General features: G+C 39.5%; 1 long non-coding RNA gene and 1 pseudogene across 1 annotated transcript in view; one reads left to right on the plus strand and one right to left on the minus strand.

The window, feature by feature from the left end:
• Positions 1–1,210: 1,210 nt before the first annotated feature.
• LOC134740271 (uncharacterized) overlaps positions 1,211–24,554 on the plus strand; it is a 332,371-nt gene continuing 309,027 nt past the window's right edge. The window contains exon 1 of the long non-coding RNA XR_010127610.1: positions 1,211–1,444. This is a non-coding gene — a long non-coding RNA (uncharacterized LOC134740271). The remainder of the gene's footprint in view (positions 1,445–24,554) is intronic.
• On the minus strand, positions 17,163–17,277 carry LOC129009096 (U6 spliceosomal RNA; annotated as a pseudogene).

The following is a 24,554-nucleotide window of genomic DNA, read 5'->3' on the forward strand; positions in this document are numbered from 1 at the left end:
CTGCAGAGTGTTTTCCAACTTGTTTCCATTCTCCCTGTCACTTTCAGGTACACCAATCAGACGTAGATTTGTTCTTTTCACATAGTCCCACATTTCTTGGAGGCTTTGCTCGTTTCTTTTTATTCTTTTTTCTCTAAACTTCCCTTCTCGCTTCATTTCATTCATTTCATCTTCCAGGGCTGATACCCTTTCTTCCATTTGATCGCATCGGCTCCTGAGGCTTCTGCATTCTTCACGTAGTTCTCGAGCCTTGGTTTTCAGCTCCATCAGCTCCTTTAAGCACTTCTCTGTATTTGTTATTCTAGTTATACATTCTTCTAAATATTTTTCAAAGTTTTCAACTTCTTTGCCTTTGGTTTGAATATCCTCCCGTAGCTCGGAGTAATTTGATCGTCTGAAGCCTTCTTCTCTCAGCTCGTCAAAGTCATTCTCCGTCCAGCTTTGTTCCGTTGCTGGTGAGGAACTGCATTCCTTTGGAGGAGGAGAGGTACTCTGGTTTTTAGAGTTTCCAGTTTTTCTGCTCTGTTTTTTCCCCATCTTTGTGGTTTTATCTACTTTTGGTCTTTGATGATGGTGATGTACAGATGGGTTTTTGGTGTGGATGTCCTTTCTGTTAGTTTTCCTTCTAACAGACAGAACCCTCAGCTGCAGGTCTGTTGGAGTACCTGGCGGGCCGTGTGAGGTGTCAGTCTGCTGCTGCTGGGGGGTGCCTCCCAGTTAGGCTGCTCGGGGGTCAGGGGTCAGGGACCCACTTGAGGAGGCAGTCAGTCCTTTCTCAGATCTCCAGCTGCGTGCTGGGAGAACCACTGCTCTCCTCAAAGCTGTCAGACAGGGACATTTAAGTCTGCAGAGGTTACTGCTGTCTTTTTGTTTGTCTGTGCCCTGCCCCCAGAGGTGGAGCCTACAGAGGCAGGCAGGCCTCCTTGAGCTGTGGTGGGCTCCACCCAGTTCAAGCTTCCAGGCTGCTTTGTTTACCTAAGGGAGCCTGGGCAATGGCGGGCGCCCCTCCCCCAGCCTCGCTGCCGACTTGCTGTTTGATCTCAGACTGCTGTGCTAGCAATCAGTGAGACTCCGTGGGCGTAGGACCCTCTGAGCCAGGTGCGGGCTATACTCTCCTGGGGCACCGTTTCCTAAGCCCGTCGGAAAAGCACAGTATTCGGGTGGGAGTGGCCCGATTTTCCAGGTGCCGTCTGTCACCCCTGGAATGGGAACTCCCTGACCCCTTGCGCTTCCCGAGTGAGGCAATGCCTCGCCCCTGCTTCGGCTGGCGCACGGTGCGCTCACCCACTGACCTGCGCCCACTGTCTGGCACTCCCTAGTGAGATGAACACGGTACCTCAGATGGAAATGCAGAAATCACCCGTCTTCTGCGTCGCTCGCGCTGGGAGCTGTAGACTGGAGCTGTTCCTATTCGGCCATCTTGGCTCCTCCCCGTGTTTCTTAAGTAAGTGTATAAATGCCAAATTGTCCTAAATTTGAAGGAGATAGTCCTGTTGATATATACTTATGTGTTCACTGGTTGTTAACAGAGTATATTACTTAAGATATAATATCGAAAATCTCCACCCTGTGTTCTCTGTTTAAAATAGTCTTTTTTCTTTCTCCTAGAGCATCTGCCTTCCTTTTTTGAATTTTAGAGCTTACATTCTTAGTGAGGGTTTCCTAGACATCTCCCTCTGCTGGGACATAGTCAAAGCCTGAAAACAAAAGAAGAAATCTCTGGAGAGAAAAGGAGCTATGGAGCCTGCTGCCTGAGGGAAACCTTGCCCTTTTCTTGACATGTTATGGTTAACAATGCCTGTGAGTCTCATTTCATATTGTGAGTCTCCTGAGCAGTAGCAGTTTCTTCTAGTGTTTCAGGATTTAAATTGGGCTGTCTGTACCACATGGTTTATAGATGAGTCCATGGTTTATAACACAAAGACATAACTGGAAACAGAACAATTTGAATCTTATTGGTTGACTTTCTGCCCAGGCTCTGATAGTGTTGAGGATGAAGGGAGGTAGCAAAGTCTCACTGGAAATGGAGGTTGCACATTCATTTATTCTTTCAACAAACACCATCTGGCCAAGAGCAGGTTACCAAACTATCACTCTTAGTACAGCCTGTGGCTTCAAGGGCTTTAGAAGACAGATTTCCTTTGGCACGTTCAACCTGAGGCTTATGGTTGGGGATAGCAGAAGTATTTGCTATTCTCTGGCATTGCTGTCCCATTCCTGCCTGAGCGCTGACAATGGCATAGTCGGTGCTTGCCCCTTGCCCTCATTCCTATAACTCTAAGTAGAGACATTAGCAAGTTCATCAGTATATAATATGCTTGCTATTCAGCCCAAATTACAAATTGCATAGTGATGTATCTATCTTAGTACTCATTCCACGTGCTAATATTAGTGACTTGGGTTTGGAGCAGTGATGAATTTGGAGCAGTGATGAAGAAAAATGGACACTTAGCTTCATATGTATGAATCTTCGTGCATAATTTTGCTTGTTTCTTTCTTTTTAGATTTCACATATGCATGTCTGTGTAATCTCAAGTAGATAGATGCTTTTCATGAACCTGACTCATTTCCTTAAAATTTTTGGTATTTCCTATAGTTACCTACTGTGTTTGAGTACCTTCAACTGCATGCTTCATACATGGTATATACAGAAATACCAATTTAATGAACATTGTCAATATTTAAGAGCAAATATTGATTAAATAAGAAAAGAGAGAAGGGAAAGAGAAGGAAATAAAATGTGTATAGGGAATTAGGTGGATAGGATGGGAGGAAGTGATGGCAGAAACCCTCAAGTAGTGTGTGAGTGGGTAGAGAAGGAGATTGATTCTCCTAGTGTTTCTCAGTCATATCTCAGAAGCTAAGGTTATGAAACTCAGTACTATGGAAGAGAAGTATATTTTTCAAGGAGCTGAGATTCGTATACACAAATCATTTCTGCTCAAAGTTTAGGATTCTAAGATTCTTAGATATTAAGAGGCCGCGTTACATAATTTTAAGATGAGACTTTCAAGAGGACATTTTCTGTCCCCATTAATGTTCCAGTAATGGTGTTCTGAGCATCTAAAAAGATCTACAGCCCCTATGGAGTTTTGAGCATCTGGAATGGTCTATATCCCCTGGTGCATGAATGATGTTCAGTAGTTCTTTTTGGATGGGTGGTCAGGGGTTCTGAAGGGGTGGTGGTGGATGTTAAAATGCTTTAAAACAACTTTAAGTGTTACATTGAACCAGGTGACTTAGGTAGTTACCAGTACTTAATGATAGCCCACCACTATTTGCTGAATACCCACCACTATGTACCAAACACTACCTATCACACAAGTGTTCCGTGTAAATGCTACAATAACCTGATCAGTTAAGACAGTTTCTAGATGAGGAATATGAGGTTTAGTAAAGTTAACTGGCCATTGTCAGAAATACAGAGCTAGGAAGACTCTTCTATATTGTGCGATGTCTTATATTTACTTAGCCTGGGAATCACATCAAGCTGCCTCTGTGCTTATTAATCAACCAGAATGGACTGTTGGTTAGGGGCAGATATAAAGACATTTCCATGCACACCTCCGTTGTCATTCTGCTGCATTAAACTAGCTATCATTGATGTACTAGACAGTGTGCTAAGGACTTAATATGAATTATTGCATTTTATCCTTATAAGTGCTACTTCTACATTCATTATACGGGGAAGAAAAACCTACAACTTTATGCTGAGAGGGAAGTAAAATTTGATTTTTAATTATGGCTAAAAAGTGAAAAAGAACCTGTTGGGAGACAGTTCTCCATGGAGCTTATGTTTCTGTTCATATGGTAAGCAGAGGCATGGCTGCCTTTGTTCTGGACCATCTTGTCAAGGATGTTTGTATAGTGAACAGCTTTGGAAGATAGAGATACTATTTACCTCTGGAGCAAAGGCAGGAATACTTAATATTTAGGATAATAAAAGAAGGTAGGATCTTCCTTTGGCGCATAGAGCAGGCATGCTTACTATGTAAAAGATTTGGGTTCCCCAAGCTCAGATTTCCTCTCCTGTAACACAACCCACTGTATGTACAGGTGTCAACAGACCTCAGCCCTTGAGCATTGTCACTTGTAAAACTGACAGAAGATATTGATGTTCTGTCTACTGCTATAGCTGTAATAAACTCTACTTGGTCTCTGATACTTTGTCTTATAGATTATGCCAGCATCCATAAAACTGGCAAGCGAACTTACTAGCTTGTAAGTAGAGTAAAAATCTCAGCTCCTTTATAGCTCCTGACAGAACCTAGAATCAAATTCAAGTCAGGCTTCCAAACCCATATTCTTTACCACTGTATTTTTGTGCTAGAAGTTGTGTGTTTGGAGGTAAAGTTACAGAAGTGGAATAAAATCATCTTGCCTCCTCCCTCCTCATGGAACCATCTTTAAAGTCAAATTATTTTTTTGGCTGGGGTTGGCGAGAAAAGCAGTTTAAACTTTATCTTAAAGCCATCTCTGTTTCTGTTTTTCTGTCCTTATGCCATTTTTAATAGTTTTGGACTCTGACAGTGAGCTCGCCCTTCAATAACTAGATGAGGTGTGGAGAAAGGAGTCGATGTGTCTGCCGGCTCTGTATGGATAAGATAGGGACTTTATCTGGGGTCAGGGCAGAAAAAATAATAGATAACCTTTCACTTTGTTGTCAATTTCACTTTTCTGCATAACACAAAGGGAGGGATGGGTCTAAATTAAAGTCATTGGCTTCTCATGCCCATTATTTTACAGTCTGATAAACCAGTAGTTAAAGTCTGAACTTGTCCTGTTAGCAGAATTTACCAGTGATAACTTCCGTATGTATACGTTTTTTTTTTTACAAATTACAAAGAAGCAATAGTTGTCTACTTAATCATAGTAATCATTTTGATAGATAGAAAAATGATGCTGTACAGTTAAGTAACTTGCCCAGAGTTACACAGTGCCAGAATTAGAACTTATGTCTAAATCTACTGAATTTCTGCTCAGTGTCTTCTCTGTAACAATCTCTTTTACTGAATTCTTTAATACTAGCCCTCATGCCCTTTATAAGGTTGTCCACGGTTTACTAAGAAATCAGCCCTTGGCTAACGTCAAATGAGTAGCTATGAAGATAATTTTATTCTTAAGGGAATTGATTGAAACCTCACCTCTTAAATGGCCCAAACTAAAGGAGAGCATGGAGGTGCAACTTGGAGGTCAGAGACCCCATAGTAAGCATTGCATATATACTGATGGAACCACATATTAATTACATTTCCCTCTGTAGAGTTCTGTATACCATCTCTGTCTCGTATCTTCATATTATTAAGATTGGCACATATTTTATTGGCAGTTTTATTGCTGCCACATTAGAATGTTGTCGGATAATTTTCAGAACAAAAGTATCTCTAGATGTATATCTTGAGAAGCTTTCTTTTTTCATCTTTAATTTCCTCAAACATTTACTATATATGATGTGAAAAGTACTGTGCTAGTTGTTGAGGGAACTGTAATGATGAATAACAAGTAATCCCTTTCCTTGAGTATTTTACATTTCAAAGGCAATTTCAGATATATACTCAACCAGCAACAACTCAAAAAAGAATGAAATAGTGTTGTAGAGAAAAGTGTAAATCACTGTATCCGTGCAGAGAAATGTTAAATGATGTCCAATTAGTGTTACTGGTAACAGCTTTGTGAAGCAGATGCTTCTGAACTGAGTTTTCTTGGATGAGTAGAATTTTGGTAATTACAGAAAGAAAAGAGCCTATTCCTGGCAGAAGAAAGAGGATGGATGTGTGGATGGAAAATGAAAGTGAATGTTATGTTTCAGGGAAAGGCAGAAGTATAGGATTCCTGGGAAAATATAATGGGTAATGAAGATGGAGGTGTAGGATTGGGTTAGAGTGAAGAAGTTTGTTGTTGTTGTTGTTTGTTTGTTTTGAGACAGAGTCTTGCTCTGTCACCCAGGTTGGAGTGCAGTGGCATGATGATGGCTCACAGCAGCTTCAACCTCTTGGATTCAAGTGATCCTCTCACCTCAGCCTCCCAAGTAGTTGGGACTACAGGTGTGCCCTACCACGCCTAACTATTTTTTTTTTTTTTTTGTAGATGCAGGGTCTCCTTATTATGCCCAAGCAGTTCTCCTGCATTGGCCTCCCAAAGTGCTGGGATTACAGGTGTGAGCCACCATGCCTGGCGTTAAAGAGTGAAGAGCTTTGAATGCTGTTTAAAGACACTAGATATTAACTTGTAGGCTATGAGGAGTCATTGAAGTTTTTTTGGGAAGAGGTATAGCATGATTCATACTCTTTATTTTATGTTCCCTGTTAACACTGTGACACTACTAATTACATGAATTGGCCTCATGTTGCAGAAGCAGAAACTAAAATTTAGAAAACGTAAGTTATTTTTCTCATGTCATAATAATGGTGACAAAGTAAAGCTTCTAGCCCAAGTCATCTTCCTCTTACCCTGCACTTACCCAACATAGAAAATGACAACCTTAATAGGACTTTTCATTACTATTAAAACATAAAAACAGAGTGTTGAAATAAATTACTTAGTATAATTGCAGAAAGAATTATTAGCAGTCTCTCTTCATTTTCTAATACAGGGTTTCTCAAATTTTAGGGTTCAAATAAAACCTTGGAATTTTGATTCAGTAGGTCTGGAAAGGCACCTGAGATTCTGAATTTCTAATAAGCTTCCTAGTGATCCTGATGCCTTTGATCTTTGAACCAAGTTTTTGTAGCAAAGTTTTATAAAATGTTTCTTGTCCCTTAGCCCTACTTTAAAGATACACATGAACTTAAAATTCAACATATTGTCCTCAAATACACTCAATATCCTTTCCCTTTTGTGTGTTACTCCAGCTGGCTTGTGTCTCTGAATTGTGAAGGACAATCGAAGTTGAATATTTTGGAAAAGCAACTAACAGCATCTGACCCATTCTAGGGACACAAGATTTCTTATTTATGATCATTCTTTTTCTCTACAACTTCTATAACCCACTCTCTTCTTTCACTGACTCTTTCCCATTGGAAATATGAGTTAAGTGTTTTAGGAACGAAAGCAGTAAAAAATTAGGATATCTTTTTCTTCAAAGAAAGTTAAAATTTAAAGAGCCTTATGAATTGCCGTTTTTAAGCTAAGCTCAGTTGGTGATTTGGAAGTTCAGAAATTAAGCTATGATGCTTCAGGCAGCTTCTACCTTGTAAGATCTATGCCCTCTCAAAGCAGCCCCCAGCCTTTTGCAGGTTTCTTCTCCCTGTATCATCTCTGTGAATTCTGATGGGCAGGGCTGTCAGCTGACTGTGCTGACAGCATCATAGCTCTCAGCCTAGTGTGCTCTTTACCACTAGCTTTTAGTTGTTTTCCATTCCCCTTTCTCCTTCTTTTTCTCTTTATGCTTTGAAGCCTGCCTCATTATTTTTCTTTGATCTCTTGTTTCCCTAACTTCTTTCTATTGCCTTTTTGTTAGTTGTCATGGGAATAGTATTAGCTGGGAGGGCTGAGTCGGTGAGGCTGTAGGCAGACCTAGTTAGTATTCACAGACCTATAGAATGTTTGTTGTACCTGAAGAAATCTGAGTGATCTCTTGGTCAATCTCTCATGAGACAAAGAACAAAAAATCCTGAGACTCAGAGAGAAGCAGACTTTTCCAGAGAATCCAAGCCTCCTAATTTTATTAGACACATAAACCCTTCCCTCCTCATAGCCACTTTTACTCACTGATGTGGAAAAGGGAACGAACCCATGGCCTTAGAGCTTTACTGTGGTTTGCAAAACTAGATATTTTACATTTGCCATTCTAAGCCTAACAAAAATCCTATAAATTACTGCCTCTGTTTCACAGGTGAAGAAACTAAGTTTCGGAGAGGGCAAATAAATTTTTAAAGCCCATTCAGCTAATCAGTGGAGAACAAAAATTAAATACAAGATTTTTAAATAGAAAACCCATGTCCTTTCCACCATGGTGGACTATAAAGCAGGTTATAATACTATTTTCAGTAGCCTAATCTTTTTTGCTTAATATATTAAATAATTCTCTTGAATTCTGTATTCTTTTGGGAAATTGGGCCAAAGATTTTTGTGTGTTTCATTTTTGGCACCTGTCAAGATGTACTGATATTCAAATTCATAGAACTTATTATTTTCATCCCTCTGTCACATTACACCCCAAGCCAACACATTGTGGCAAGGCAAACTTATTCTGAGCCTAGCAGGAGGTGTTGTGTTGAACAAGGACTTCATGTTTGTTAGAGAAGGCCTCTGCCCTCAAACATTATATACTTTAGTTGAGTCAAGAAAATTAAAACACAAGAAAATAGATGTTGGTGTGCACTCTCCTATAACCCTTATATAATTTGATGAGGAAACTTTGTACCTGGGAAGCAATGATATCTGTGTGTTTGGCCTATAATGATCTCCTAATTGGTCTTTCTCCTGCTCAGCATAAGACTGTGAGGCCTGACAGAGAACTAGTACTATGGAGGCTAACAGTCAAATGAAGGTTCTGTAGATCAAACAGTGCTGGTAGGGTTCCTGCCAGGTATTCAGCTGTGACCCTACAGAAGGTACACTTTACAAATAGAATTTAAACAAGAACTACTATATATCTGCCCTAACAAAGCCTAAAAACAAGACTTTCCAGGACAAAACTCATCAGGCAGTGAAATAACTACTTTCTAAAACAAAACTCAACACTCTACAGGAAGACAAACAAACAAAATGCAGATTCTTAGCATTGTAGCATCAATGTCCTGCAAACAACAAATTACTGTCTATATGAAGAATAAGGAAATATGTCCCAAGATTAGGAGAAAAATTTAATATAAAGAGACTCAGATATACCACAGACATTTAAAAGAGTAAACATAACTTTAAAATAACTGTTATAAATATATTCAAGGACTTAAAATGTAGACAAAGTGTGTGAATTGTAGGACTGTCCACAGAGACATATATGGAAATTAAAAATTGAGTGAAATAGTCTGAATACAACCAAATGATGAAAAAAAAGTATTAAAGAGCAAATTAAATCCAAAATGTGTGAAGGAGGGAAACGGTAAAGATAAGAGTAGAGATTAATGAAGAAGAAGATGAATGAACCGTAGAAAATATCAACAAAAGCAAAAATTGAGCCATTAAAAAGATCAATAAAATTGTCAAGTTTCCAGCTAGCTGAATCATGAAAAAATGAGAAAACAAACAAATTTGGTAATTTAGTACATCTAAATGAAAGTGTAGGCATCACTAGAAATTCTATACAGGCAATGAGTAGATAGTAAGGTACTAGCATAAATAGAATGAACAACTGTAGGCCAATAATTGGATAACTTGGACAAAATTGATGAATCCTTGAAAGATACAAATTCCATAACTGGCACGAAAAGAAATTTAAAACTTGCCCTACATATCATTAAATAAGTTGATTTATAGTTAATAAACTTCTCACCAAGATAATGCTAGGGTAATGTAGATTCACTAGTAAACTCTATCAAATGTATTAGAAAAAATAACACCAATCTTTAATATTAATCAATTATTTAAAATATTCAGCATCCAGTAATGATAAAACTAGCAAACTAGAAACTAAAGGAAGCTTCCTTAACTAGATAAAAGTTATGTATGTAAAACCTACAGCTAATATAATATTTAATGATGAAATATATAAAACTTTGAAAATGTAAGGATGTTTACTATTTTTATTGATATATAATTATACATGTTTTGATACATGCATATAATGCATAATGTTTAATTCAGGATAATTAGGATATCCATCATATCAAACATCATCTCATGCTGGGAACATTTCAAATATTCTGATCTAGCTATTTTGAAATATACACTAAATTATCGTTAACTATAGTCACCCTACTGTGCTATGGAACACTAGAACTTACTCCTTCTAATTAACTCTATGCTTGTACCCATTAACCAATCTCCATTTCCACTCCTCTTTCTCAGCCTCTTGTAGCTATCATTCTAATCTCTACCTGCATGAGACCAAGTTTTTTATATTCCTCATGTGAGCAAGAACATGTGATGTTTGTCTTTCTGTGCTTGACTTATTTCACTTAACGTAATGACCTCCAGTTCCATCCATGTTGCTGCAAATGACAGGATTTCATTCTTTATTTTGTGATTGAATAGTATCCCATTGTGCATATCTACCAAATTTTCTTTATTCATTTATCTGTTGATGGATGCTTAGGTTGATTCCATATCTTGGCAAAAGTGCTATACTATAATAAACATGGGCATGCAAATATCTCTTTGATATATTGATTTTCTTTCTTTTGGATATGTACTGAGCAGGGAGATTGGTTGATCATATGGTGGACCCACTTTTAGTTTTTAGAAGACTCTCCATACTGTTTTTCATAGTAGCTGTACTAATTTACATTCCTACCAGCAGTGTACTAGTGTTCCCCTTTCTCTGCATATTCACTAGCATCTGTTGTCTTTTTAATGGCAGCATTTTAACTGAGGTGAGATATTTCATTGTGGCTTTCATTTGTGTTTCTTTGATGATTAGTGATGTTGAACATTTTTTTACATGACTGTTGACAATCTGCATGTCTTCTTCTGAGAAATGTCTATTCAGATACTTGCTCATTTTAAATTTGGATTATTATTATTTGCCATTGAGTTTGAATTCCTTATATATTCTGGTTATTAACTCCTTGTCAGATGGTTAGTTTGCAGATATTTTCTCCCATTCTGTAGGATGTCTTTTCACTCTGTTGATTGTTTTGTTATATAGAAGTTTTTGGCTTGATATGATCTCATTTGTGTATTTTGTTGTTGTTGTTGCCTGTGCTTTTGAAGTTTTACCTCAAAAATCTTTGCCCAGATCAATATCCTGTAGTATTTCTCCATTTATTTTTCAGTAGTTTCATAGTTTCATGTGCTATGTTTTTATTTGATTTTTGGATATTGGGAAAGATAAGGACCTAGTTTCATTATTTTGTATACGGATATCCAGTTTTACCAGAACTGTTTATTGAAGAGACTGTTCTTTCCCCACTGAATATTTTTGTTTTGTTTCTTTTGGTCAAAAATCGGTTTGCTGTAAATACATAGATTTATTTCTGGGTTCTCTATTCTGTTCTGTGGTTCGATGTGTCTGTTTTTGTACCAGTATTATGCTGTTTTAGTTAGAGGGTGAGGATGTATATTTTAGGGTCAGGTAGTATAATGCCTCCAGCTTTGTCCTTTTGCTCAGTGTTGCTTTGGCTATTTGGGTCTTCTGTGGTTCTATATAAATTTAGAATTGTTTTTCTATTTCTTTGAAGAATGTCATTGGTATTCTGTTAGAGATTGCATTGGATCTGTAGATTGCTTTGGGTAGTATAATCATTTTCCCAATATCAGTTCTTTAGTTTATGAATGTGGGATATCTTCATTTTTTGGTGATCTCTTCAGTTTCTTTCGTCAATGTTTTATAGTTTTCCTTGTAGATATCTTTCACTTCCTTGGTTAAATTTATTTCTAGGTATTTTTTCTGTAGCTGTTGTAAATGGGATTGCTTTCTTGATTTTCTTTTCACCTGGTCATTGTTGGTGTATAGAAATGCTACTGATTTTTGCATGTTAATTTTGTATTTTGCAATTTTACTGAATTTGTTTATCAGTTCTAAGAGTTTTTTGGTGGGGCTTTCAGGGTATGTATAAGATCATGTCTGCTAACAGAGCAATTTAACTTATTCCTTTCCCATTTGAATGTCATTTATTTTATCCTTTTGCTTTATTGCCCTAGCTAGGACTTACCATATTATGTTCTATGTTGAATACATGTGGTGAGAGTGGGCATTCTTATTTCATTCCAGTTCTTAGAAAACAACCATTTTTTGTTCAGTATAATGTTAGCTGTAGGTTTGTCACATATGGCCTTTATTGTGTTGATGTACACTCCTTCTATACTTAGTTTTTTGAAGATTTTTTAAAAAATTATGAATGCATGTGAAATTTCATCAAATGCCTTTTCTGCATCTATTGAGATGATCATATGGTTTTTATTCTTTGTTTTGTTTATATGATATATTACATTTATTGATTTGCATATACCAAATTCTCCTTGTATCCTTGGTTTAAATCCCACTTGGTACTCCGGAGGCTGAGGCAGGAGAATGGCGTGAACCCCGGGGGGTGGAGCCTGCAGTGAGCCGAGATCGCACCAGCGCACTCCAGCCTGGGCAACAGCGAGACTCTGTCTCAAAAAAAAAAAAAAAAAAAAATTCCCACTTGATCATGGTGAATAAACTGAATAGATTCAGTTTGCTAGTATTTTGTTGAGAATTTTTAGGTCTGTGTTCATCTGGGATATTGGCCTATAGTTTTGTTTTGTTTTCTTTTCTGGTTTTGGTATCAGGGTAACATAGGCCTTTTAGAATGAGTTAGAAGAATTCCCTCCTTTTCTACATTCTGGAAGAGTTTGTGAAGAATTGGTACTCATTTTCCTTTAAGTGTTTAGTAGAATTCAGTAGTGAACTCATCAGGTTCCACACTTTTCTTTGATGGAAGGCTTTATTTCTTTTCTTTTTTTGTTCTTGTTCTTTTTTTTTTTAAGACCGGGTCTCATTCTGTTGTTTAGGTTGGAGTTCAGTGGTGTGATCATTGTTCACTGCAACCTCAAACTCCTGGGCTAAAGCGATTCTCCTGCTCTGGCCTCCCAAAGTGCTGGGATTACATATGTGAGAAACTGCACCTGGCTGGGAGACTTCTTATTACTGATTCAATCTCATTACTCATAATTGTTTTGTTAAGATGTTCTATTCCTTCTTGGTTTAATTTTGATAGATTGTATGTGACCAGGAATTTGTCCATTTTTACTAGGCTTTCCTATCTGTTAGTGTTGTCCATAGTACTCTTTAATGATCCATTGTATATCTGTGGTATTAGTTGTAAGGTCTCCTGTTTATTTATAATTTTATTGATTTGGATATGTTCTCTTTTTTTCTTGGTTAGTCTGGCTAAGGGTTTGTCAAGTTGGTTTACCTTTTCATAAAACCAACTTTTCACTTTGTTGATCTTTTGTATTATTTTTATGTCTCACTTTTGTTTATTTCTACTCTGATCTTTATTATTTCTTTCTTACTACTAATTTTGGTTTTGGCTTGTTCTTGTTTTTCTTGCTTTTTGAGAGGAATTATTAGGTTGTTTATGTAAATCTTTTTACTTTTTTGATACAGGCATTTGTTGCTATAAACTTTCCCTTTAATACCACTTTTGCTGTATTCTATGGGTTTTGGTATGTTGTATTTCTATTTTCTCCCTTCTCCCTTCCCTTCCCCCTTCCCTTCCCCCTTCCCTTCCCCTTCTCCCTTCCCTTCTCCCTTCCCTTCTCCCTTCGCTTCCCTTCCCCCTTCCCTTCCCCCTTCCCTTCCCCCTTCCCTTCCCCCTTCCCTTCCCACTTCCCTTCCCTTCTCCCTTCCCTTCCCTTCTCCCTTCCCTTCCCTTCCCTTCTCCCTTCCCTTCCCTTCCCTTCTCCCTTCCCTTCCCACTTCCCTTCCCTTCCCTTCCCTTCCCTTCTCTTTCCTTCTCCCTTCCCTTCCCTTCCCACTTCCCTTCCCTTCCCTTCCCTTCTCCCTTCCCTTCCCTTCTCCCTTCCCTTCTCCCTTCCCTTCCCCCTTCCCTTCCTTCCCCCTTCCCTTCCTTCCCCCTTCCCTTCCTTCCCCCTTCCCTTCCCTTCCTTCCCTTCTCCCTTCCCTTCCCTTCCTTCCCTTCTCCCTTCCCTTCCCTTCCTTCCCTTCTCCCTTCCCTTCCCTTCCTTCCTTTCTCCCTTCCCTTCCCTTCTCCCTTCCCTTCCCCCTTCCCTTCCTTCCACCTTGCCTTCCCTTCCTTCCCTTCTCCCTTCCCTTCCCTTCTCCCTTCCCTTCCCTTCCTTCCCTTCTCCCTTCCCTTCCCTTCCTTCCCTTCTCCCTTCCCTTCCTTCCCTTCTCCCTTCCCTTCCTTCCCTTCTCCCTTCCCTTCCTTCCCTTCTCCCTTCCCTTCCTTCCCTTCTCCCTTCCCTTCCTTCCCTTCTCCCTTCCCTTCCCTTCCTTCCCTTCTCCCTTCTCCCTTCCCTTCCTTCCCTTCTCCCTTCTCCCTTCCCTTCCCTTCCTTCCCTTCTCCCTTCCCCCTTCCCCTTTCCCCTGTCCTTCCCTTCCCCCTTCCCTTCCCTTCTCCATTCCCTTCACCCTTCTCTTCCCTTTCCCCTTCCCTTCCCTTCCCTTCCTTTCCCTTCCTTTCCCTTCCCTTCCCTTCTCCCTTCCCTTCCCTTCCCTTCTCCCTTCCTTTCTCCCTTCCCTTCTCCCTTCCCCTCCCTTCTCCCTTCCCTTCCCTTCTCCCTTCCCCTCCCTTCTCCCTTTCCCTTCCTTCTCCCTTCCCCTCCCTTCTCCCTTCCCCTCCCTTCTCCCTTTCCCTCCCTTCTCCCTTTCCCTCCCTTCTCCCTTCCCCTCCCTTCTCCCTTCCCTTCCCTTCCCTTCTCCCTTCCCTTCTCCCTTCCCTTCCCCCTTGCCTTCCCCCTTGCCTTCCCTTCTCTCTTCCCTTTTCCCTTCCCTTTTCTTCTCCCTTTACTTCCCTTCCCCCTGTTCCTCTTTCCCCTTTTCCCCCTTTCCCTTTTCCTTCCCTTCCTCCTTCCCTTCCCGTCCTTTCCCTTTCCTTCCCATCCTTTCCCTTCCCTTTCCATCCCTTTCCTTCACTTTCCATCCCTTTCCTTCACTTTCCATCCCTTTCCTTCACTTTCCATCCCTTTCCTTCACTTTCCATCCCTTTCCTTCACTTCTCTTCACTTCTCTTCCCTTCCCTTCTCCTTTCCCCCTTCCCTTCCTTTCCCCCTTCCTTCCTCTCCCTTCCCTTCCTTTCCCTCTTCCTTCCCCTCCCCTTCCCTTCCTTTCCCTTCCCTTCCCCCTTCCCTTCCCCCTTCCCTTTCTTTCTCTTCCCCATTCACTTCCACCTTCCCTTCCCTCCCCTCCCCTCCCCTCCCCTCTCCTCCCCTCCACTTCCCTTCCTCCTTCCCTTCCCTACCCTTTGCTTCCCTTCCTCCTTCCCTTCCCTTCATGTCTCCCTTCACTTTTTTCCCCCTTCACTTCCCCTTCCCCTCCCCTCCCCTCCACTCCCCTCCCCTCCCTTCTGCTCTCCTTTCCTCCTCCTTCTTTCTTTGATACAGGTTCTCACTTTGTCATCCAGGCTGGAGTGCAGTGGCACAATCATGGCTCACTGCAGCCTCAACTTCCTGGGATCAAGTGATCCGCCTAGCTCAGCCTCCCTAGTAGCTAGGACTACGGGTGTGTGCCACCATACCCAGCTAATTTTTGTATTTTTTTGTAACAGGGGTTTGCCATGTTGCCCAGGCTGGTCTCAAACTCCTGGGCTCAAGCAATATGCTCATCTTAGCCTCCCAAGGTGCTGGGATTACAGGCTTGAGCCACTGCAGTCAGTCTACTGTCATTATTTCAAGAAATTTAAAATTTTCTTCTTAATTTCTTCATTGACCAACTGATTGTTCAGGAGGCTGTTGTTTAATTTCCATGTATTTGTACAGATTCCAAAGTTCATTTGTTACTGATTTCTAGTTTTATTCCATTATGGTCAAAAAAGATACTTGTATAATTTCAGTTCTTTTAAATTTCTTGAGATTTGTTTTGTGACCTAATACATGGTGTATCCTGGAGAATAATCCATGTGCTGAAGAGAGAAATGTATATTCTGCATCTGTTGGATAAAATGTTCTGTAAATGTCTGTTAGATTTATTTTGTCTAAAGTGCAATTTAAATCTAATATTTCTGTGTTGATTTTCTGTGTAGGTTATCTGTCCAATGCTGAGAGTGGGGTGTTTAGGTCCCTAACTATTACTGTATTGGAGTCTAGACCTCTCATTAGATCTAATAATTTTTGCTTTACATATCTGGGTGCTTTGATGTTGAATATATGTTTATAATTGTTATATTATCTTGCTGAATTGATCCATTTATTTTTACATAATAACCATTTTTTGTCTCTTTTTATAGTTACTGACTTAAAATCTGTTTTATCTGATATAAGTATAGCCACTCTTGCTTGCTTTTGATTTCCATTTGTGTGGAACATCTTTTCCTATCTCTTCACTTTCAGTCTATATGTCTTTAAAGATGAAGTGAGTTTCCTGTAGGCAGCATACAGTTGGATTATTTAAAAAATGTATTCAGCCAGTCTCTATCTTTTATTGAGGAATGTAATCTGTTTATACTGTTTATTGAGGGTGAGGATGTACTCTTGTTATTTTGTTAGTTGTTTTCTTATTGTTTCTATCTTTTCGTTTATTTTTTTATCTCGTTTATCTTTTTGGTTTGCTGGTTTTCTGTAGTGATGAACTTTGATTCTTTCCTCTTTATCATCTGTGTATCTGCTCTACCAGTGAGTTTTATACTTTTGTGTGTTATCATGATAGTGATTATCATCTTTTTGCTTCCAGATGCAGAACCTTCTTAAACATTTTTTATACTGCCAGTCTAGTGGTGACAGTTTTCCTCAGTTTTTGATTGCCTGAGAAAGAGTTTATTTCTTCCTCATTTTTGAAGAATAGCTTTTCTAGGTATGGTATTCTTGGCTTGCAATTGTTTTCTTTTAGTACTTTTAATATATCATCCCATTCTCTCCTTGCCTGTAAGGTTTCTACTGAGAAATCTATCGTTAGTCTAACGAGGATTCCTTTATATTGACTTAATACCTTTCTCTTGCTGTTTTTTTTTTAAATTCTCTTTGCCTTTGAGTTTTGACAGTTTGACTATAATGTGCCTCAAGGAGGACCTTTTTGGGTTGAATCTACTTGGGGCTTTTCAGCTTCCTGGATCTGGATATCCATATTTCTTCTCAGAATTGGAAAGTTTTCAGCTATTATTGCAGTAAATAGATCTTCTGTGCCTTTGCCTATCTCTTTTCCTTCTGGCATTACTATTATATGAATGTTTTTTACTGAATGGTGTACCATAATTCTTATAGGTTTTCTTTACTCTTTTTTATTTTCATTTTTTCTAACTGGATAATTTTAAATGACCTGTCTTCAAGTTCAGAGATTCTTTCTTCTGCTTTATCAAGTCTGCTTTCGAAGGTCTTGATTGCATTTTTTATTTTATTCATTGAATTCTTTAACTGCAGGATTTCTGTTTGGTTCGTCATTGTGGTACCTATCTTTTTGTGGAATTTCACATTTATATAAAAATATGGAATGCTTTACAAATTTGCATGTCATTCTTATGCAGGATCCATGCTAATCTGCTAATCTCCTCTTTATTATTCCAGCTTTAATATATGTGCTGCTGAAGTGAGCATAAGATGTTTACTCTTATCATGACAATTCAGTATTTTATAAAAGGTAGTAGCTAGTGCAATAAGTCACAGAAAATAAATAAAAGGCATGTGTAGGAAAAAGGCAAACAAAAATTTGGGCAGCATGCTTGTGTGTATTAAAAATTCGAAGAGTTTAAAAAATGTGCACTAGAACTAATAAAGAAATTTAGCAAAGTCACAGTATGCAAAGTGAATAGACAAAATCAATTGTTTTATAAACTATCAACAATTTGAATATGAAATTAAATAATAATACAATGTGTCATAAAAATATGAAAAATTTAGTAAAAGATATGTAGTAACTCTACATTTAAAACTATAGAACACTGCTTAAAAATTAAGAAAGACCTAAAAATGTGGAACAATGTACTATACTAGGATTGGGAGACTTAGTACTGCATTGTTAATTTGGTAATTCTTCCTAAACTGATGTATAGAGTCACTGTGACCACAATCAAAAGCTCATATGGCTGTTTCGGTAGAGATTGCTGATTCTATTTTGAAATTTATAGGCAATGCAAATAACCCACAATAGACAAAACAATTTTGAAAAAGAAGAACAAAGTTGGGTAACTTAAGTTTATTGACTTTAGGACTAATCATAAAGTTACAGTAATCAGAGTTTAGAAATATATGATTCACACTTATGTGGTTATATAATTTTTGACAGAGTTACCAAGGTAATTCAATGGGGGTAGAGGTAGTCTTTTTAACAAATGGTGCTGAAATAACTGGATATTTATATGGATAAAATAAATCTTGTCTTTTACTTTGTATAGCACATAATAATTTATATAAAATTAATTATGGACTTCAATGTAAATATTAAAATTATGAAATGTCTAGAAGAAAACATAGAAAAATGTTGTTATTACCTAGGAATCGGCAGATATTTCTTGTATAGTACTCAAGAAACATAAAAAAGTAAATAATTTTAGCAAATTGTACTTTATCAAAATTAAAACTTCTTAAACAGCACCACTAGGTAAACAAAAACACAAGTTTCAGGCAGGTGGAGTATATTCTTAGTTCATACTATTGAAAAATGACTTATCTCCAGAATGTACAAAGATTCCTATAAAAAATGATAATTTAAAAATTAAAGTCAAGAAAACTTGATGAAAAACTTAAATATTTCACATAGGAATATTTTTAAATGACAAATACGCTCATGAAAATGTGTTTGACATTGATTGTCGTCTGAGATATGCAAAGAGAAAATATAATGAGAAACCAGTAAATATCTACTATAATGGCTAAAATTACAAGGGGTGATAGCCCCAGATGTTAATGGTGATATAGAGCAACCAGAACTTTCATACATTGCTATTTGGAAGTGTATTAGTCTGTTTTCATGCTGTTGGTAAAGACATACCTGAGACTGTGCACTTTACAAAAGAAAGAGGTTTAATTGCATTTACAGTTCCACATGGCTGGGGAAGCCTCAAAATCGTAGCAGAAGGCAAGGAGGAGCAAGTCATGTATTATGTGGATGGTGGCAGGCACTTGTTCAGGGAAATGGTGGCAGGCACTTTTTCAGGGAAACTCCCCTTTTTATAACCATCAGATCTCATGAGACTTATTCACTACTACAAGAACAGCATGGGGAAGACCTGCCCCCATGATTCAGTTACCTCCCACTGGGTCCCTTCCACAACACATGGGAATTCAAGATGAGATTTGGATGTGGACACAGCCAAACCATATCATTCTGCCCCTAGCCCCTCTCAAATCTCATGTCCTTATATTTCAAAACCAATCATGCCTTCCCAACAGTCCCTCAAAGTCTTAACTCATTTCAGCATAACTCAGAAGTCCACAATCCAAAGTCCCATTCAAGATGAGGCAAGTCCCTTCCACCTATGAGCCTGTAAAACCAAAAGCTGGTCAGTTACTTCATAGGTACAATGGGGGTACAGGCATTGGGTAAATACAGCCATTCCAAATGGGAGAAATTGGCCAAGACAAAGGGGCTGCAGGACCCATATGAGTATGAAATCTTGCAGGGCAGTCAAACCTTAAAGCTCCAAAATTATCTTCTTTGACTCCATGTCTCACATCCAGGTCATGTTGATGCAAGAGGCGGGTTCCCATGGTCTTGGGCAGCTCTGACCCTGTGGCTTTGCAGGATACAGCCTCCCTCCCAGCTGATTTCATGGGCTGGCCTTGAGTGTCTGTGGCTTTTCCAGGCACATGGTGCATGCTGTCAGTGGATCTACCATTTTGGGGCCTGGAGGACAGTAGCCTGCTTCTCATAGCTCCCCTAGGCAGTGTCCCAGTAGGGACTCTGTGTGGGGACTCTGACCCCACATTTCCCTTCTGCACTGCCCTAGCAGAAGTTCTCCATGAGAGCCCCATCCCTGCAGCAAACTTCTGTCTGGACGTCCAGGCATTTCCCTACATAGTCTGAAATTTAGATGGAGGTTCCCAAACCTCAATTCTTGACTTCTGTGCATCTGCAGGCTCAACACCACATGGAAACTGTGAAGGCTTGAGGCTCGCACCCTCCAAAGCCATGGCCCGAGCTGTACATTGGCCCCTTTTAGCTATGGCTGGAGCAGCTGGGATAAAAGGAACCAAGTCCCTAGGCTGCACACAGGACTGGAACCCTGGGCCTGGCCCAAGAAACCACTTTTTCCTCCTAGAACTCTGGGCCTGTGATGGGAGAGGCTGCTGTGAAGACCTCTGACATGCCCCGGAGATATTTTCCCCATTGTCTTGGGGATTAACATTTGGCTCCTCATTACTTATGCAAATTTCTACAGCCAGCTTGAATTTCTCCTCAGAAAATGGGTTTCTCTTTTCTGTTGCATTGTCAGGCTGAAAATTTTCTGAACTTCTATGCTCTGCTTCCCTTATAAAACTGAATGCCTTTAACAGCACCCAAAACATCTCTTGAATGCTTTACTGCTTATAAATTTCTTCTGCCAGATACCCTAAATCATCTCTCTCAAGTTTGAATTCCACAAATCTCTAGGGCGGGGCAAAATGCCACCGGTCTTTTTGCTAAAACATTACAAGAGTAACTTTTGCTCCATTTCCCAACAAGTTATTTGTCTTCATCTGAGAACACCTCAGCCTGGATTTCATTGTCAATATCATTATCAGTATTTTTGTCAAAGCCATTCAACAAGTCTCTAGGAAATTCCAAACTTTACCACATTTTCCTGTCTTCTTCTGAGCCCCCCAAAACGTCTACTGTTACCCAGTTCCAAAGTCGCTTCCACATTTTTGGGTATCTTTTCAGCAATGCCCCACTGTACTGCTACCAATTTACTCTATTCATTTTCATGCTGCTGATGAAGACCTACCCGAGATTGGGCAATTTACAAAAGAAAGAGGTTTAGTTGGACTTACAGTTCCACATGGCTGAGGAAGCCTCACAATCATGGAAGAAGGCAAGGAGGAACAAGTCACGTCTTACATGGTTGGTGGCAAGCAAAGGGAAGAGCATTTGTGCAGGGAAACTCTCCTTTTTATAACCATCAGATCTTGTGAGACTTATTCAGTGTCACCAGAACAGCATGGGAAAGACCTGCTCACATGATACAGTTACCTCCCATTGGATCCTTCCCACAACATGTGGGAATTCAAGATGACATTTGTGTGGGGACACAGCCAAACCAAATCAGGAGGGTAAAATAATTCAGTTACTTTGGAAAAGTTAGGCAAATTCTTATAAAATTAGACCTAGACATGCTCTATCACTCTGCAATTCCACTCCTGGGTGTTTACCCAAGAAAAATAAAAGCACATAAGGCCCCCTCTGCCCACACAAAAGACAAAAGACTTGCATACACACAAAATATTTGCATATGTGTGTTAAAAATAGCTTTATTCATAATAGCTGAAGTCTGAAAAGCATCTAAATGTTCATCAATAAGTGAATGGAGAAGCAAATTATGGCATATTCTTACAATAAAATACTACTCAGCAATAGAATAAAGCAAGTTTTGATAAATTAAATGATGAGTGCATCTCAAAATATCCTGATCAAGAAGAGCCAGGCAAAATATGCAAAAATTGTACATTAGTGTAAAATTCCTGAGTAGACAAAAACAATAAATGTTGATAGAAACAAGATCAATGCTTGCTTCTGGAAAGGTTTAGTGATTTGCTTACAAGGGATCATTCTGAGGTAATGAAAATGTTCTGTCTTGATAGGTGTGTATGTCACACAAATGTATATTTCTATCAAAACCTTGTATTCATATATTTCAGATCAGTATATTTTACTACAGGTAATTTATACCTCAATAAAAAAAATCATGCTAGTGTCAGCTAAAACATCTTAGTAGTTAAGCAGAAAGTTTCAAGCCTGCTAGAGAATTCTTTACTTGCTTCAGGGACGAAATATGAAATATAATCATTTTTACACCAGTCAATTGAGACTACTACTTCCAAAGTTATAAATAATGTAGATGGAATGAAAGAATTAAGGGAGTAAGGAAGAGATAGACATGGACAGAGGGAGGTGAAAAGATGGTAAATGTGGTTTAGTGAGGGTAAATACAGCTCTGGTGGAATATTCCTCCCGACATGTGTTTGTTTTCTTCTCTTTAGGGATCTGTGTCCTTTCTATAAAAACAGAATGCTAAAGCGGGTGAACTTTCTGTCTCTCCCATCTATCTCATGGTGAGGAAGGAAAGGGATGATTCATGGAATGCCTCTTGCTCTTTAGGCTTGGAGGATCCTTTCCCACATTTTGTTCAGTTGTCAATGCATATTATTTAGGAGAACATTTATTAATGTATTAGATATCCATTGTGCTGCTGTTACATGCATCGGCTCATTTGTTATACTAAGGATACAACAAATCAGACAAAGTCCTTGTTCTTTTGAAGTTTAAACTCCATTGCAAATCAAAAGACAACAGTGAGCAAACATGCTAGTATATACTATGTATGTGGTGTTAGTGCTTGCAGAAAATAAACCAGAATGAGGGGAACAGGAAGTGCTGGGATGGGGCAAGTAGCTTTTTATACAAGTTGGTCAGGATGCCTTTGCTTAACATGTCTTTTGAGAAGAGGTCTTAAGTAAATGATGGAGTATGTGGCATGGCCTCTAATGGGAAGAATACCAGGCAGAGAGAACAACAAGTACAAAAACCATGAGGTGGGAATATGTTCGGTGGTTTGAAGAATACCAAAGTGATAAGTGTGGCTGGAGAAGAGTGAATAGAAGAAAGAGTGGTAGGAGGTGAGGTCATTGGAAGGACTTTGGAGGAGTCTTTGTTTTGTTTTTCAGCAGATAAGATTTGCTTGGGTTTTAATAAATAACTCTGGCTACTGTGTGAGTAATATATGATACAGAGCAAGGATAGAATTAGGGACACCAGTTAGAAGATTACCGCTTCTCTAGACAGACGACGGTGTCTTGGGCCAGGCTGGGACTTGGGCATGTGAGGGATGTCTAAAGTATACTTGCCTATATGATGGGTCATAGTCTTCTAGGCACCTTGTTGAGAGCCATCTTGCTCCAACTATTTCCCTTCCCAGAACAATCTCTCCTTCTCATGGCTTATGTCTAGCAAGAGAAATTTCTATTGCAGGTAGACTCCTGAGGACCTAGCTCAGTTTCTCCAGAGGGTTCACAATGTAATGGCCATACACAGCACAAGGATGATTCAGGAGCTGGGAAAGACAGTGAGACATCAGGACACATGCCTTCCCTGGTCTATCCTTTCTCCCACTAGCCTGGGTTTCTGCTTTGTCACTTGATGGCACTCACAATGTTCACATTTCTTAATTTTCTGTGAAATAAATGTGATGAACTCTCATTATGAAAGTTCAGCCTCATTTCTCTGAAGGAGGATGGTTAGCATGAAAGAAAGGTAAAAAGATCCACAAAAGATTCATTGCTTCTCTGGAATGTAATAGATGAGCAGCTCCTGAGGGGGCCTGTGGGATTGAAATATAACATGAATGTTAAAACAGTCGAAGCTTGATGAGATTCAAGCAGAGAATGGTTTTATGTTTCACTGCTGTCTTAAGTATACTCTGGTTCATCTTTCTCTCAAAGTTCTTGATACCATCGTTAGAGGTTATGAAGTTTCTTGATCACATTCAACTTCAAGAGTAGGCTCACTTTGGTTATTAAGTCTCATTCTGTTGTAAAGAGATCTTGCCTAGTCTAAATAAAAATTTCAATCTCATACCCAGTTCAGATCTTCCCCTGTCTTTCCACCCCCTTCCCTTTCCCACTCCAGCTCAGGCCTGATCTGTGGCTCAGCTGCAGCAGTGTGTTGGAGACGGATCAAAGTCTCAGCAAGAACCAACTGTTAGCATCTCTTTGCAATTCCAAGTTCAGTGTTGTCAGGTTGGTGGATTAAATCAGCCACGGTGGGAGGATTTGCACCATGGAAATTGGCAACCACTACAAACCAGGGTGTTTTCCGCCAAGAGAGCCAGCAGCATATCACTGCTCAGAGGCGAGTAGTGGGGAAAGAACATTTTTAAAAAATTGTTGTTTCCATCCTTCTCATCCTTTTCTGGCTCTTTCTTGTTCTGGGTAGGGGAGGGGATGAGATTTAAAACACAAAGAAGATGTCATTTAACTGGTGCTACTGCAGTCTGGCTGTTGGTGCTCTCTGAGTGGCAGACATACATTGCTGGCTTTCGCTTGGAGAACCAGCGTGGGCTCTTAGAAAGAACTTGCAGGATCTCCACATACACAGTTCTCTGGCATGGGTGATGGGTTCCTTGGCTGACGTTTTGAGACTCTCCTCAGCTTTTGACCCCCTGCTGTAAAAAATGTAGCCTCTTTCTAACAGAGTTTCTTCATCTAAAAGGCCTTCTTAAGTGTATAGATTACATGTAAGATACTTTAAATTCTACTTCCCTTTATAGCACCAGTCTGGTCTGTAAGAAACACATGCCTCCTGGTTACAAGGCAGGACAGGAGCCAAGGCTACCTCACTGCTGCCCTCTCTGTTTTCTTCCTGACATCCAGGACCACCCCCACCATCTTCCTGTGCTTAAGATTCTCCAGGTCACAAGCAGGTACCATCTCTATGTTCCCATATATCTGAGGTGATGGGGCTTTGTTGTGCTCCTGTGACCTTCCTCACTGTGATCCTGTCTGCTTTGATGGCAGCCCCAGGCTGAGCCCACAGTTCCTGTATCTCAGCAGGCCTCTAGCCAGGCAGTGAAGGCGGTCTCCCCTCTTCAGGAACCTCTGTGTCTATAGATGATTGTCTTAGAGCTGACCTCACACTTGGCCTGGGACATATGGAATGTCACTGCTTTCACAACCCTCTA

Source organism: Pongo pygmaeus, chromosome 9, assembly GCF_028885625.2.
Source record: "Pongo pygmaeus isolate AG05252 chromosome 9, NHGRI_mPonPyg2-v2.0_pri, whole genome shotgun sequence".
Classification (NCBI taxonomy): Eukaryota; Metazoa; Chordata; class Mammalia; order Primates; family Hominidae; genus Pongo; species Pongo pygmaeus.